Source organism: Strigops habroptila, chromosome 3 (assembly GCF_004027225.2).
Source record: "Strigops habroptila isolate Jane chromosome 3, bStrHab1.2.pri, whole genome shotgun sequence".
NCBI classification, from domain to species: Eukaryota; Metazoa; Chordata; class Aves; order Psittaciformes; family Psittacidae; genus Strigops; species Strigops habroptila.
Window position 1 is genome coordinate 53344818 of NC_044279.2, and position 16351 is coordinate 53361168.

A 16351-nucleotide genomic window follows, 5' to 3' on the forward strand; every position below is an offset into this window, starting at 1 on the left:
CTTACAGCTGCTAACAAACCAGCAGTTCTTAACACAAATGGAAATCATAGGTGTGACCTGGTGAGCTCCTCAGCTGAAGCTGGACTGAATTTGGACCACTGATTCTAAAGCGATGATTCTGAACCCCCATCACTATGTCCCCAGGGTATTCTGATCTGCATTACCCTCACCCCTTAAGAAGGTCATTATAAACAGTTTTAGAAAAACACATACAAGCTGCAATACTTCTAGAAAACTTCAGATGGACACTAAATAAAACCAGATCAGAATACATGCAGCCTGTTTTGCCTTTTTAAAATAAGGAACTGTATGTTCATTATCACTTACAGATTTTGCTTTAAAACAAAAAATAACAAGCTGTCAGTAGTGAAGATATTTTCTAAAGTCATCACTGTCTTAGCAAACTCCTCTCTCTGAAGTCAGTCTGTAATTCCTCTAGCAGTGAAGCACAGAAAGCTTTCCCTATGACACGGAAGATTATTTTTTTTCAAATAGGGCTGTCATTGGCCACAAGCTCCTACTGCAATCACATATCAAACCCTTTCCACTTTCTTGCTACTACTCATACAGTAATAGCAAATATATTTGCTGAAAACTGACTTTCAAAGACCTCAGATTAAAACACTGCCTTTCTGAATTCCATACAAGGGCTGCTGTACCAAACAAGTCAAAAAGTGTATCTACAAAGAAGATAAAGACCTGTCTCAACAGCAGATAAAACCCAACCTGGAAATCTATCATATAAAATCTGATCTCACCTTTTGAACAGAATACATTTACCGAATTCCAATATAAACTTATTTATTGTATTCCATAAAAAAGAAGTTCCATTTGATGGAGAGATACCTATAGCTTCTGCAGTAACATTTATCTGGTTTTAAATATTGAGAACTGTATTATAAAAACTTAATGAGCATCAGAAACACAAAAAAATCTACTTAGAAAACTCTTAGAAAAAACTCTTAGAAAGTCCTGAGTCCCTTACTTATTTTTAGGAACAGGATCTGCATGAGCACATGACGAATACTCCTCCTAATGCTTTCTCCATAGCCTGTTAAATGCAAATTATAGTCCATATCCTCTGCCTTTCTGTGTGAGTGGTCCTATAAGTTTTAATTAGATTGACAACTGGCATTTAGCTTAAGAAAAAAAAAAAAGAAATTTGGTTTTACATTTGATTAATTCATTATTAGTAACATTAATGATACATAAAATAATTGAAAAGCATTCTGGAAACAGTGACAATATGTATAAATTCTACAATAACAAACTGAAAACTGAAATCCACCACACTTTCAGGAACAACTACTAACTCTGTGGGACTCCACACCCATTTTTAAAATGGAGCCAACTCACCTCAATTTACGGGGGGGGGGGGGGGGGTGGAATTTTAAACACATTTTGCCTTCTGTATATTTTTCCTAATGCTTTACTATATAGCCTGAATCAAACTGGGATCAGTTTATATAATTATATACCACAGAATCATGTTGCCCTGATGTTACCATTCACTTTAGATGCTGACCTAAAACCACAAGAAACCCCATTTATCCATTGAGATTTCCAAAGCTTTATGGTTTCTTCAGCATTACAGAAGATTTGTAAATATGTAGACATTCAGGAGCCCAATTCTTCATCTGTAGGATGCACCTACATGCCATAATCTTTAAGAACATACTTTGCCTAATGAAAGCAGAGGGCAATCCTCAAGCAATTTCCAGTACTCTAAAAATAGACTTTACAGACTGTAACTGTAGTCTTAAAATTAGTAGTTTTCCAAGTGGAAGAATTTGGGTTTGGATGTTTTGTACCTGAACATGTGCTTGCAACACCCTATACCCTTTCTTTCCAAAAAAAATAGTTTTTAATATTGTCAGTCTTTAATGCCAGTTTCCAACTGTATTCCATGGAGAAGCAGCAATCTACACTCCAGTACAGATTGCTTTGCCCTATGTAGTATCTGCTACTGATATTGATAATCCAAAAGGAAGATGAATAGAAGCAAGAGTCACAATTTGGAACCACCCCTGCAACCAGCATAATTATTTTGACTTCCTAAAACAAACAAACAAAAAGCCCCAAACATTATTGTTGCACAGGCACCTAAAACTAATTTACACACACACAAACCTGCCATCTTTTCCAGAAGGACTGCACTAAAATAAGAGAAGCAATATTCCTGGAGTCTAAACATGGAAGAATTGGATAAGACCTGACTCATGTTTCACTGCACCTGGAAACTTGCGTGACTAGTTAATATTGGCAGTATTATGATGCCATAAGTTATCAGATAAGGAGATTGCAAAAATCAGCTAAAACATTAAAATTTGGTTTACAGATCAAGAAAATTGCTGAACAGGCAAAACCTTTACATTGTAAAACTATTACCAGATTTTCTAGTGGGAACCTTAAAAACCAGATTTTAATACTGTATCACTTTCAGTAAACGGAGGTTTCTAAAGCCAGTGTTGCATTAATTGCCCAAGATTTTAGATCTTTTTTTGCTAAGTTAGCACTGTAGTTTGAACATGCTTGATTTTCTTACAAATGAAACTTAAAACTTTGTACAAATATAACAGAAGATATATTTTATATCAACTGAAATTAGGCTCTTAAACTAACGTCATTTCCAGATTCTTCTCTGAAAGACATACAAAAATGGAATTGTGATCACTTTGATGTCAAATGGCAAAAATGTTTTTCTTATTACACAGGCATGAGAAGCATTTTTCTTTCTAAGGATCCAAAACACCTTTATAAATATTATGTCCATTCCCCTAGCTGTTTCAAAGGCTTGAGAACTTGACTAGGCAGCATCTGTAACAGTGTGATCAACAGGAAATATTAGCCTCATGTATGCAAACAAAGGCAGACAGACGTCACATCCAGCTGCTGAAAAACTGCAGAAGAGTTCTGCAACTAAAAATACCTTAAAAATATCTTTCGGAATATCCATCAACACTTTAACAAATATGTGAAGTAATAAATTTAATTCACTTCCTTTTAATTCAAGAAGTCCTCTGTGATTGCTTAAGAAGAAATTTATGGGTACGTAATTCTGCTTCACCAACCATACCCTATAATGGAATTTACATTTCTAAGCCTTGGCTTCATCATAAGAGTAAACAGAACCCTCAGAATTCTTTCCAGTCACTACAAAAATAAATCCATCAGCTGACCAGCGTAAAGACAAAAAGTCTGCTACATCAGAAAAGCAGAATCCTCCATATTGGTCAATCACAAACTTTTCAGGAAGAAAGAATATGAATTCTACTGTATCTTAAGAAAATCTAGATACTATGTTATTCTACATTAAGAAAATGACAAATCACTTTATTCCTTTCTGTAAAAATAGCATGACTTTTGGAGACTCAAGTCTGGAAAGCAGGTACCATTGCTTAAAGGAGACAAAGGGATAAAGGAAGATTAAGGTTGCAATAGGCCTCATCTAAAAAGTTAAATCCATCTTTAAATTTTAGATGTATTTATTTTTGCTAACAGAAGCAAGGATTATTTCCACATCTTAAGTCTTTAGAAGCATGAGATAACCAAAATGGAAAAACAACCCTTGCCTTGAATTTCTAATGCATACTTATGATTACAAATATCAAAGTAACAAAGTAGTGAAATGTGACAGATGTTAAAATATGTGACAGACGTTAAGCTACAATGTATCAGATGTTAAACGTCAATGAGTCAGATGTTACGATACAGTGCCTGAAAGTCAACTTGCAACACTCTTTAGATAATCTACCACTTGCCAAGCATTTAAAAGGTATATTCTGTCTGTGTGACTTAAACTTACACAGCCTGCAGACGAAAACCTCTAGGGTGTTAGGGCAAAAGCCCTACACAAAAGAAAAAAAACATAGCTAAAAAAGTAACAGGACTGAGTTTTTTTTCTTCATTTACATAAGCAGAAAGAACTTTCTTGTAAGGGCATTTAAGCCTCAAAAACTGCACAAATGGACAATACCAGATCACAAAACACACAAGCATATCAGACCACTGGAGACTGAAACACCCACTTTGTGAACCTGAATGGACCCAAGCAAAGATGGGCAAGAAGGTGTTGTGAATCTGTAAATGCAAAGTTCCACAAAAAGCCTGTTTCCATCATACCACAAACTTTTTTCCATTTGGTGTTGCAAGTTGGTTTTCAGTAAGCCAGGAGGAATCAAGCCAACTGCTCAGATACACACCATACTTAGATGTCTTAGCAGTCCTGCAAACATCTCAAGAATGCCAGTTATTGCCCTGCAGACCATGATCCAATTGCTCCTCTGGACGAGAAATATGCATTATAGCCTAATTGTATTTTGGCACCTACAAATATACGTAGCTATCATCACCCTGAACATCAGCCTGACACCACAAAAAGAGCTAACACACATTCTTCACCAACCTGAACAGTAGTTGTGTCACTTGGAAAGAAACGCAAAGGAGCTGGTCTAACAGTCCATGGTGTTCAAAGTCATGCAGAAAACAATCAAGGAGCATGAAATTAAATGCAAAAGTACTTGAACTGCATTGAGAGGTCTCATGAGGCACTGACTGATCAAAGTGGAGGTTTTGTATGAACATCATAGATGTGAATGTGTCACCACATGTCCTCGGTTTTCAATCATTTCTATCTCTAGGTAATATTAAACTGGAAGGAAGCCTTAAACTTAACTATAGCAATGGTCAAAACAATGATTTGGATAATAACATGTCCAAATGTGACTGACTCTATTTCAACATCTATTGTCTTAATCTGGTGTGTACAAAATTCACCTCCTCCCTCTGATGAGCTACAGTAAAATATGATCTCAGCTTTAAGGTGGAAGGAATCAGCATGTGAAGACTGTGATGTTGCACATTAACAGCAGAAGGCATTACTGGTGAAGCTAATCACAAAGACACGTTGAAGCACACAGAGCAAAGGTTATTCTCCTAGTCTCCTGCATTTAATCATCTTCCTTTCAAAATAGCGTAAAATAAACTCGCATCAGATTCTCAACAGTCTGTTTAAGACTGAAATAGGCTCTGGGATTACCTGGTATTCATGGAGGTATGAACATGCCTACATAGGCATCACCTGTTCGAACACTGGTGTAACATTTTGGAGTTCACTACTGCATTTATTAACAGACACCATCTACCTTGCAAACTCTGCTTGAAAAACAGTCAGCAGTCTGCTTCCTGTCTTAGTGACTGAGAAACTGACATCCGCAAAGAAAAAACAATGAAGTACTAGAACACAAGCACCAACAATTACTTAGACATTCAAGCCATGGATGTGCAGGCTCTCAGAAGACATACATTTAAAAAAAATACATGCAAAAGAGAAAAATCTGAAGAGAAGGAGAAAGCGAAACAGCCAGAAAGCACTGAGAAAAACCTCAATCAAGCACATCTACAGAAACAGCTGTTCAAGCACTGTGACTAAAACTACCCAAAGCTGCACTAAAATACCACAGTAAGTTGGCAAGAAACGCATTCACAGTGTGTAGTTGATAGGCAAAAACAACTACAAGATAAATTATAGATTCTTGAGAAGAACCAAAACTGCAGGGAGTTCAACTCTATTATGGTATACAGGTGGGATGCCTCAAAACCTAAAATGATTAAAGCCCAGATTTACAGAAAATGTTTTAGATGCCTGATGATTAAGGTAGATTTTCAAAAATACTTCAGCACCTAACTCCATTTGTAGTAGCAGATATTAGGCACACAGCCACCTCTGAAAAATCAGACTAGTTTGAAAATCTGGCCATGCACAATTTGGCCTCAGAAGCAAAGAAGCCATAGCCAAGATTTCCAAACCTGTGGGCTGCAGAACGACTCAAAACATTGACAGGGATACGAATTTTCTGGGGCAGAGAAGGAGGGCTCCTGTCGTTCCTCTAAACTACTTCTGCAGCAACCCTTTATGTCACATCACTAAGAACAGTCACCACGGCACACGGGTATCAGCACTGGTGGGACGCAGCCGTGGCACATGGGGCCGCACCGGAGGAGGACCCAGGCGGATGAAGGCAGGCCTCGCCGAGACAATCCCCCGCAGCCACGCCGGTTCCAGGCCAGCCGCGCGCCCCGCCGCCCGTGAAGCAGCACCTGCCGCCGCCCTGCTCGGCGCGGCCGGGCAGCCCCTTCCGCGGAGGGCGGGAGGCGGCTCCCGCTGCACCCGGGCCCGCTCCGCGGCCGCCGCGCACCGCGCACCGCCCCCCCCGCACCAGCAGGAACACCGCGCGCGGCACCCAGCCCACGCCGCCTCACCCGGATGTGGATTTCACGCGGCTTCCCCGCCCCTCCGCGGGTCACGTGGTACCGGCCCCGCGCGTTCGCAGCCGGCGGTCGCTGATTGGGTGCCGGTGGGAGCGCGCTTGCGGGGGGGGGGCGTGCGGAGGTAGGCGCGCTCCAGCCGCAGGGTTGCGGTAGCCGGCGCTGGGAGCTCAGCGCCGGGGAGCGGCGCGCCGCTGCCGGGTGCTTCGAGGAGCGGCTGGTCACCCTCAGGCGGCTCCCCGTTATCGTTCCTTACTGGGCCCGTCACGGAGACTCGGCGCCGCTGCAGCCTCTCGGCCGTTGGTTCTGCAGTCAAAACGTGGTTGCTCGCCCTGCCTACGTGGTCAACTGCTCGTTGTCCTGAAACAGCAGTGGCATCTGTAGTTAGGACCAGCTGCCACCCTTCTGCATCATCACAAGAAATGAATCAAGAACTGTGAAGATCAAACCACCCCCTGGTCTGGGCAGAAAGAGAGGGTGTGCTTTTAGGCAGTCCTCTGCAGTTGGTGTGTAGGGCTGAGGGGACATGACATGAAGTGGCAAAATCTAAGGTGGAGTGTTCAAGTCAAGAATGACATACCGTACTGTGATGAGCTGGGGAAACCTAACAGTTGTTTTCACTACTGAACCGATTCTGTGGACAAAAGTTTCAATATCTAATAAGATAGATATGTAATGAACGATGCATTAAAAGACACAGAATGAAAAGGATTTAGGATTATTGGTGGATTGAGAATACCTCTGTGGAGAAGGACTTGGGGGTGGTGGTTGATGGGAAGCTTAACATGAGCCGGCAGTGTGCACTCGCAGCCCAGAAAGCCAACCGTATCCTGGGCTGCATCAAAAGAAGCATTACCAGCAGGTCGAGGGAAGTGATCCTGCCCCTCTACTCTGCTCTCATGAGACCCCAACAAGAGTGCGGCATCCAGCTCTGGGGCACCCAACACAAGAGGGACGTGGACCTGTTGGAGTGAGAAGATGATGAGAGGGCTGGAGCACATCTCCTATGAAGACAGGCTGAGAGAGTTGGGTTGTTCATCCTGGAGAAGAGAAGGCTCTGGGGAGACCTTAGAGCAGCTTCCAGTGCCTAAAGGGGGTCTACAAGAAATCTGGAGAAGGACTTTTAATAAGAGCAAGTAGTGATGGGACAAGAGGGAATGGCTTTCAGCTGACAGAGGGGAGATTTAGATTAGACATTAGGAAGAAATTCTTCACTATGAAGGTGGTGAGACACTGGCACAGGTTGCCCAGAGAAGCTGTGGCTGCCCCATCCCTGGCAGTGTTCAAGGCCAGGTTGGATGGGGCTTTGAGTAACCTGGTTTAGTGGAAGGTGTCCCTGCCCATGGCAGGGGGTTGGAACTGGATGAGCTTTAAGGTCCTTTCCAACCCAAACCATTCTGTGATTTTATGATTATCACTGGAACAGTATGCTGCAGCAATTTTCATATTCCATACTACATGAAGAAACAGAATATATGATGTTTTAGGCTATATGTTCCATTACACCTGACTGCAGTGTTCCCAAAGGTGGCAGTAGAACATGTTTTTGGGGTTTTTTTGTTGGGGTTTTTTTGGGTTTTTTGGGTTTGGTGGTTTTTTTTTTTTTTTTTTATAAAAAGGTAAATAAAAAGGTAAGATAAATATAGGTCAGTTAAATAGTAGAGCTTCTTCTGACATGTACAAGGGGGAAAAAAATCTTCTCAAGAGAACTGTTTGTATATTATAATATGTGGACATTCAAGAAGTTCTATAAAGTTTTAGTCAGTAGTTATCTTGTTGATTTCTATAATACTAGAAGTGAAAATTCAGATTCTTGTGACTTCAGGTGATCCTTTCCAGAATGGTGTTCAAATATACTCTCAGGCCAGGCCTGCTTGTTCCTGTTTTGTCAGTAAACTGAAGATTTCACTTTTTTGACTATCAAGGTATTATTCATTTTGTAGAGATTAATGCAAATTTCTATTACTGATTACAGAAGGCAGTAATCCTTAACTATGTTACATTTACAATGAATGTATTCTGGTTTGCCTCTCTGCAACATGTTCTTTTTCTTTTTTAGAGTTTGCCATATTGTTTTTGTAGAAGGAATAAGCATATTCTGGGCAAAAAGCCAAGAAAAAGTGGCTCTTACCAAGCTAAATTAGGTAATTACATTTTCACCATGTTTTGAAAGCACAGCTGTATCTTTTGGGTTATGAGAATTACTATATAATATATTTAACTTTATACTTTTCTTCTTATGTAAGGGAAAATGTCCCTTCAAATGCAGACTTTGTCTAATTAGCTCATTTTCTCCATTTTGAAAATCAGTACAAGTAAATGCATTGGTTGTTATAAATCCTCCCCTCCCCCAAGTTTAATGGTTTATAGTGACCATTATCAAATGTCTTGTACTTGTTTCTGTGTCAGAATTTGGTAGATAAGAAAAAAACGAAATCACTTTTGGTTTGTTTTTCTGCTAAAACCATTACATTAATACTGTATCCCAATACTTTTCAATACTACTTTAATGACAGTTAATAAGTATCAATGAAACATGGTATATAGTTGCCCAGTTTTCTCTGTGCTAAGAAAATGACACCACCAATGCCCTTCTCTCAGTAACTGGAAAAGACTGATAAAAATTATGCTGTGATTTTGTTAAGTAGATATGCAGTAAGATTACAGTATCATATAGAGTTCCTTGATGCCTACAATCTAAATAGTCACTAATATTATGAGATTTTTTTTAGTGTCTTTAATAATTGGGTATGCAACTTCTGTGTGCATGTATAGTAAAATAATACTGGTCCAGAAAACAAATTAATCCACTATTAAACATGTTTCCCTAATTTAAAGTAGTAAAAAATGTCTTGAAACAGAATGCAAAAGTATCTTTTGTCTTTAATTCATGTATCAACATCACAAGAAAGTGTCCCTACTATACTAAAACAGTTCCAAAAAGAAATCAAATATTAAGGTTTTTCATGTACGACAATGTTTAGCTTGTCCAAAAATCAATTTCAACTTTGATTCTGTACAATTTAGATTTTTGTAACACAAGCCTCTGTCTTTGGTTGTTTATTTTTTTTCCCCAAATTAACTCAAGTGGGAAAAGTCCTTTAAGTCTATAATTTTCTAAATATCTGTATTTTATGGTTTCCTTGGGGTCTGATGTGGTTTTGTTTTGATAATCGTTTTCCCTGCTGAGTTGCCACACTGTAGCCCTTGAAATATGCTGCTGTTGGTGAAGCTACTTCAACTTTTGCTTCAGCTGACCTGTGTCAAGGCACTCGTCAGTTAATTTTGAAAGACTCTTCGAACAATGCCCGTTATATTTTAGAGGTAATTCCTGTTGTAATGCACCCAAGGAAATAAAAATTTTTTCCTGTCACACTGCAGTTCATTGAATACCCCAATTTGGACAGACCACCAGTATAACTTATTGTCATTCTTCCAAAGTAGTACTGATTCTTGACAGCCACCATATTTTGGGAAACTAAGGGATGACGAAACAAAAGGAAACAAGCAAATCCATTTGTCTCGCTAACAACAGACTCATTCCCTGCAGTCTGAAATGGATAATTTAAAACATGCAAATTCAGCAAGTGAAGAAAAAGAGAAGGAAACACATTGCAAACTATTCACTGATTACAGTTTTTAAAAGGAATTGGGAAGTAGAAGCTGTATAGGAGGCTTATATTTTGGTTTAGGATTGAATATAGCGATTAGCAAAAGGTTGATTGCTTATGTTTGGTAGCGGTACTCAACTTTAAACTGTGTTTCTCTCTAGAGTTTTATGAAACATGAAAGAAAAAAGAGCTCTTGTAATACTTAGATTACTGAAAAACATAAAGTCCAGTATAACTGAACCCAAAATAGCTTGAACCAATCTAAGACCAAAAGCTTCTTAATTTGGGCTGAATGTTATTGTTATGTCTCCTAGAGAGCAAACTTTATAGAGATTCGTGTCGGTTCTGGAACTTTTCTTTTTTTAATTGTTTCAGCTTTATATGGTAACGGTGGTTATAAATAAGTGGGTAATACCACCCTTCAGTATAGCAGTTTGTGTGGTATGAAGCCAGTCATATTTGTGGGTCTTCCAAATCAAACAATGTTTGTAATGTTATTGGACTGGATAAATCTTTGTAGAGAAATAAGAAAAACTCTGTTGAACAAGCATGATTTATAAAGTAGGCATGGATTGATTTGCCACTATGAAATGCCATCATTAACCTAAAAAACTGGCTTCCTTACTGGGGGAAATTGGTGATATAACTGATAAGAAAATGAAATATTCACTTTTCTTATTCTGAAGCAGATTGAGAGTTTCCGTGATAAGAACCAACATACTCCCTCGTTCTTGTGGTCAGTATTAGGAGCAAGATCCAAAGCTTAGTTTTGAATGGGCAGGAGAAAAAAATACTTTGTCAACCCTGAAACTAGCTATCAGGTATAGAATAAGAATTAATCTGTTTCATCAACTTCAATTTCTGATTTCTCCCATGTTGAGGTCACTGCTCACATCACCACCTGGTTCAGTCCTCACTGATTTTACCACAATTGGCAATAAAGCAGAAAGCATATTTGTTGTTAGACCACAACCTACCTGCTTAGAAAAATTCTGCGACCCTTTTCTACCCACTAAAAAAAGCCACCGTCAAAACATACTATACCTGTTTGCCTCTTAAGGTTTTACAGGAAAAATCATGGTATATACGATTTCCTTCAGGAAAATTTACTAAAAAGTAAACATTTAAAACTCCTGCTGTTATACAAAAATCAAGTACATTTTTTTCCCAACCTATTGTAGCATAGTTCTCCTTTTGGATGACAGTAGCAGAACCCAGATGACAAGTCCTACAGTATTTTTTTCCCATTTATAAAATCTCTCTATTGGTAAACTCTTTAGGCAGTTATAAGAAGAAATATAAAGTTTTCTCCAGGTTCCTCAATTAGGCATTCTGATAAAATATTGTACTATTCCTGCCATCTCAAGTCATGCATTCCTGTGTATGCAGTGAATTAGTAGTATCCACTTTACTAACCTTCTCTAATTGTTACAGCATTTATCTATCTAAATAGACACTGTGCTAGGTAACTTGGTGTTTTTCTAGGTTAGGTGGTTTTATTTTAAATATTTGGTCCTGCTGTTTTTTAAATCCTGTGGAAGTACTTTTGAATTTGCAATCAGCAATCTATTTTTCAGCTGCGTCTTTCCAGGTTTAATTGATTTGTATGTTAAGTGCATTTGTATAAGCAGCAATGCTACACTGGAGACTTCTTTGTGAAATCATGTTTAAAGGTTTAAGACATATTTTTGTTTCACAAGAGCAACTCTTTTTAAATTAGTTTTTGCATACATCTGCAAGAACAATTTATGAACAGTGCTCTTACTTCAAGTGGTATTTTCCTACAGTATTTTAGTTTCCCTTATTTAATGTTAAAATAAATAAATATTTGAGTTCATAGAAATTCTAGAGAAAACAATATTGCGCAAAGAAATCACCTAGTTAATCATGGAAAACTGCACAAGTGCTGGGAGTTTGCTTAAATTCTGAGGGAAATGTCCAAGTAGTCCTTTTTAAAGCCATACAAGCATACTTGCAGAACTTTCAATCAATCAAACCTCATCAACAAGAACTAGGGCTGTATTCTTCAGCTGGTAGCTAATGTACACACATTTTGCGGGGATTTGAAAGAGTGGACAAACGAGGTCCATAAATTCTCTCAACAGTAAGTTGAGGAACTTTGAACCTCACCCAAAAGAAATAGTCTAAGGACAAAAGTATTGTCATTTGAAAACAATTCTGTTTTTCCACTTGGCTTTCTTAGAACTTTAGTATTTAAGACTGCTATGCATCATTCTGAAACACAATTTTATTTCTAACATAATCTATACCTTCTCTGCAGTGTTGATGAAGTACATTAAGCATATGTTGTAGGTTAACCCAGCAGGGGATAAATTCAATGGGGCAAAAGTTTTCCTAAACCTTTTGGTCCTCTTCCTAAGTTTTTGTTGTGTTGTTTTATTGTATTTATTTTAATTTTTAATAAATACATAAAAGGGTAGGCTTTGCAGCACAACTGGATTTATCCCATCAACATGGTTTTGTGGAGACTACCTCAAGGAATGAGAGAGCACTTAAATCATGCCACTTCACTTACTTGTAGTACCTCTACTCAGAGTACCAGTATTTGAAAGGTAGAGCTTTATCATAAGAATACTTATATTCTGCTAAATTATGGATAAAATTTGTAATAATAAGTTTGCTGTATTAATAGCAAAGACTTCATACAGACATTAAGTAATTTAGGAAGTCATGCAGTCAGTCCTGAACTTCCCTTAAGCAGGAACTGACGCAGTTCTATCTAAGCTATGGAAATCCAAATCTGACAGTGTAAAGAAACATGGCCTGTGAGGCATCTGTGAAACTTAAGTTTCACTTGCAGTTTTACCACAGATTTAAATTCTGTCCTTAGGAGTGAAGAATATGAAAAAAACACAGCCTTCACAATCATTTATGTTACATGGTATAAGAATCACTTTGCAGTATCAAGCACTTTCTTAAATGATGCCCAGTAACGTGTGTATCTAGCCTGTAGTCATTATTGACCTTAGAATCTTTGGCAAGATTTTACATCTCACTGCCTCCTACCCCAAGCCATAGAAACAGTTCATAAAATTTTTATTTGAATCTCAGAACTCTCAGGTGGATGGTCAAACAACTAAAAGCTACGAGCAGAATTTTTCAGAGAACTTCAGTGAGCAGCACTCCCAGTTACTGAGTCAAGGGCTGAGCTAGAAGGCTACAAGTGAGCAAACACAGGATTCTCTAATCAAAGACATCCATCACCTGAGCACCCAAGGACAAATACTGTTGTTTTGGAATGGCTACTTGGAATTGTGTCCCCTTTAATGCAAAGCATGACTGTAGTACAGTAGTTGAACCAAATACAGTCAGTCCTGCGATCCTCTCTCACGAGCTTTGTTGGAACCGAGCACTAGGTTGCTCAGCATATTAGCATCTCATTCCTTCCGAGTAATATAATATCCACTCTTAAAAATAACTTGCAGTAAGACCTAATTGTACTGCAGATGAACTGCATAAATTATTCCAAGCAAGTTCCTTACTAACTCACATTAAAATCTTCAGACTAGACTCTGCACAATCCTGGAGTTGCTAACAATTGACTATGATTTTGTTATAGTACACCTGACACAGGTGCAGGCAAACAGCCAGAGATGTTCTAGAACAAAAAAATCCTCAATTAGTTCTCTTTCTTTGTAAAAAGTGTGCATCCTTTCCGGGGTCCTGGACTTTGTCAGCAGTGGTGGCTGCACCCATTGTTGTTGAGCAGCTATTACATAGGGAATGGCATTCTTTCCATGGGCAATCAGAGGGGACTGACCATTCCTTTCTTCAGCAGTAATCCTACAGTGTTAGACAATTGCACCATATGGGAGGCCTCAAGGAATTTCAGTCTGGTTTTATGTATCCAGGTCTCGATACAGTCAAAGATTGATTTTGAAATTACAATACTAAAAGGAACACAGATTTCTGTTTCCTGAATGAAGACATATTTTTTCCATCTCTTCACTGAAATTGAGGGAGAATGGTCTGTCTCTGGAATTAGAAGCAATCAATCATTTCTGGTGGTTGACCACTTGCAAAATAGCTACAGTAGGGATTTGTTCATATTAGAGTCCAGAATAAGTTATTTTAATGTGCAGATAGCTGAAATGTAGCATTGAGCAATTACATTTCTCTTTCAGTCCTAAATGAACTAATCTCTAGTTAATTAATTAGAGCAGCTTTTTCTCTGCTGTTAATTGAATTAATCTACCCAAGAACTTACATAGCCCATGTAGTTGTGTTTCATTGTAGAAGGAATCAAAAATTGTGGAATGAACACTTGAAATAATAATTATTTCTTACATTAATGTTTGAGGCAAAAAAATCATGCCCATGACATGCATGTAGCAAATGTTTTGTATAAATGGCATTTTCTTGCTGTGCAGCCAGGTAATAAGCTTTTCTTTGGGATAACATTGTAGTAATCATCATCAAGAAAATAGGTGATTACTGTCCAAATCCTGATTATTTATCCATCTACTGGACCCTGTTTTCTATTAGAAGCATGCCCAAGTAATTCAGCTGCTGTGCAAAAATCTAAATAAAAACATAATATGTTTGACTACATATTTTTATTGAGAATAGATAAAGCATCAGATGTTTGCTAATATGGAAGTGTAGCAAAGAAACTGCCTGACAAACAAAGGAATACATGTAGCATTGAAGACCTTTGACATTCATGAAATACATTATCACCTTGGGGAAATAATTACAAGAAGACACCCCTTATTTTTCTTTAAAAAGAAAAAAGTTCATTGGGCAAACCTGGGAAGTTGATGAGCAGGTTATAAGTGCTTCCAGCTCCTACACTCCTACTGCTTCCAGTGGAACAACCAGATGTTAAACACATTAAGATCTGGTATCATCCTGTATTTAATTTTCTTATATTGATTTGCTTTTTTCCTCAAATCATGGAATCATAGCATAGAATCATAGAATGGTTTGGGTTGGAAGAGACCTTAAAGATCATCTAGTTCCAACCCCTCTGCCATGGGCAGAGACACCTCCCACTAGATGAGTTGCCAAAGCCCCATCCAACCTGGCCTTGAGCACTTCCAGGGATAGGGCAGCTGCAAGTTCTCTGGGCAACCTGTTCTTGTGCCTCAGCACCGTTACAGTAAAGAATTTTTTCCTAACATCTGGTGTAAATCTACCCTCTTCCAGTTTAAAGCTATTACCACATGTGCTATCCCTACATGTCTTTGGAAAACATCCCTCTCCATCTTTCTTGTAGGTCACCTTTAGGTATTGGAAGCTGCTCTAAGGTCACCCTGGAGCCTTCTCTTCTCTAAGCTGATCAAGCCGAGCCCTCTCAGACTGTCTTCATAGCAGAGGTACTCCAGCCCTCTGATCATATTTGTGGCCCTTCTGTGGACTTGCTTGAGCAGCTCCGCATCCCTCTTGTGTTGGGGGCCCCAAAGCTAGATGCAGGACTGCAGATAGGGTCTCACGAGAGCAGAGCAGAGGGAGAGAATCACCTCCCCCAACCTGCTGGTAATGCTCCTTTTGATGCAACTATCAAGCTCTTGCCATTCAAAAAAAAAAAAAAAAATTCCTGTTGACCATTAAGCAAGTATTTTAACTATGAAGACAAAATAAAAGTTTGTTACACTGTAAACTAAGACTGCTTGCATATTATCCTCAAAAAATGCCAATAGAAAATTAGAAATAAATCTCTACTTACAGTCTGCTAATTGTACTTTAAATGCTTGGTAATTATTTTTACCAAAATGAAGCAATTGAAAAAAATTGACTGTTGGCTTTCTGGTGAGAAGTTTCAGTTAGCTAAACTGGATGTCCAGTACTCTTGGCAATTCTCATTAACCAACATTTTCATTTCATTAATATGCAGAGAAACATTCACATTGCCAATACATTCACAGCACTGGAAAGTTAGATCTCAGTGTTTTGTATTATTGTATAGTAACAAGTGATAGGACAAGAGGAAACAGCCTCAAGTTACACCAGGGGAGGTTTAGATGAGATATTAGGAAAATTTTCTTCACCTCAAGGGTTATCAAGTATTGGAACAGGCTGCCCAGGGAAGTGGTTCAGTCACCACGCCTGGAGGTATTTAAAAGACATGAAGATGTGATGCTTAGGGACATGCTTTACTGGTAGACTTGGCAGTGCTAGGTTTAAAGTTGAACTTGATGATCTTAAAGTTCTTTTCCAACCTAAACGATCCTATGATTCTGTTACATGACATGTTTTTCAAAGATGAAATAGTAAATTGAGGTGAAAAGAGTTTTCTAACTTCTTCTTGGACCAGCAGTAGCAGATTGCTCCTGGATTGATGCCGTTTATGAAGAGTAAGAACAAGCATAAAGTATCTAGTAAAGTTCTATGTAATTTCTCTCGCTGCATTGAGATTTTTTGGCCAAGGCAATTTCCTATAGCACGATAAGTACACACTGAAGCTAGTGGTGCAAATTTTTTTTAAATGTTTAAGTGGGTAATACAATTAA

The 16351-nt window shown here is 38.5% G+C and overlaps 1 protein-coding gene across 7 annotated transcripts in view; it reads right to left on the reverse strand.

The window, feature by feature from the left end:
- CCDC91 (coiled-coil domain containing 91) overlaps positions 1–6987 on the reverse strand; it is a 114548-nt gene extending 107561 nt beyond the window's left edge. For 3 of the 7 annotated variants that reach the window (XM_030479393.1, XM_030479383.1, XM_030479396.1), the window contains exon 1: positions 5996–6269. The gene's annotated coding sequence lies outside the window, so the exon portion shown is untranslated. Of the gene's footprint in view, positions 1–4405; positions 5013–5808 lie in introns of those variants that run through there. The other 4 variants (XM_030479391.1, XM_030479390.2, XM_030479389.1 and 1 more) reach the window with 4 other exon arrangements.
- Between the last annotated feature and the right edge of the window lie 9364 nt (positions 6988–16351).